General features: G+C 41.1%; 1 non-coding gene across 1 annotated transcript; it reads left to right on the top strand.

Annotated features, from left to right (window-relative positions):
• The first annotated feature begins 499 nt into the window (after positions 1-499).
• Positions 500-571, top strand: TRNAE-CUC (transfer RNA glutamic acid (anticodon CUC)). The gene has a single exon. It is a non-coding gene; the product is annotated as a tRNA-Glu (tRNA).
• Positions 572-1,174: the final 603 nt, after the last annotated feature.

A 1,174-nucleotide genomic window follows, 5' to 3' on the forward strand; every position in this document is an offset into this window, starting at 1 on the left:
ATACAAGAAAAGTTATACATGTTATATATCGTTTTAATCGTAACGACTTGAGGAACATATATAACAAGTCAGTTTTACCCCAGGGCGAATGGCGTAAAAACACATTTCCCCCAAATAAACAAAATGCGTTTGTTTGTTTTTTTAATTTCACCACACATTGAATTTTTTCCTGGTTTCGCAGTGTACTTTATGCAAAAATTCAGCCTGTCATTGCAAAGTACAATTAGTGACGCAAAAAATAAGGGCTCATGTGGGTTTCTAGGTGTAAAAATGCAAGTGCTATGGCCTTTTAAGCACAAGGAGGAAAAAAAACAAAGTGCAAAATGCAAGTTGGCTCCGTCCGTAAGGGACTGTGCTGTTATTGGATGCCACATGGATACAAGAGGATGAACCCCAGGGTGATGCTTATAATACACACTTACTTTTCTGCATATTGTGGCTAATGAGGCATCTGAGTAATATTTCCCCAAAACCCAGCACTGAGGCCTGGCTGGCAACTTCCCTGGTGGTCTAGTGGTTAGGATTCGGCGCTCTCACCGCCGCGGCCCGGGTTCGATTCCCGGTCAGGGAAAGATTATTTTTTTCTCTGTATTCTCTTATGTATATTTCTCTGACTATTGCTTTATTATTGGCCATGTTTGTTTGTTTGTCCGTCCTGTGTGGTAAATGTCACTTCTGCTGAACATAAATACGCTGTGTATCAGGCATTGGTATATGTAAGCTCTCTGTATACTAGTGAGGCGTTTCAGTCATGTCCATAGACAGCTGGGACTCGTCTGACTGAATGGGTTCATGCTTTCGTAGTCTACACACAGTATCTTACAGTCCTTTTTAGAATATCTCTTTATTTCATAGAAAACCCAGAAACGGAAAATGTTTACGTCGTGTGTTTACCGCTACTGCCACCTACTGTCCATAGATGGACATTACAAGTCTTACACTGTGTGTTTACTGCTACTGACACCTACTGTCCATAGACGGACATTACAAGTCTGACATTGTGTGTTTACTGCTATTGCCACCTACTGTCCATAGACGGACATTACAAGTCTTACATTGTGTGTTTACTGCTACTGCCACCTACTGTCCATAGACAGGCAGTACAAGTATGTGTTTTCTATAGCACTGCCCTCTTCTATGTGTGTATAGCTCATATTAATCTGTTCTCCAGTAT

Source organism: Dendropsophus ebraccatus, chromosome 6, assembly GCF_027789765.1.
Source record: "Dendropsophus ebraccatus isolate aDenEbr1 chromosome 6, aDenEbr1.pat, whole genome shotgun sequence".
NCBI lineage: Eukaryota > Metazoa > Chordata > Amphibia > Anura > Hylidae > Dendropsophus > Dendropsophus ebraccatus.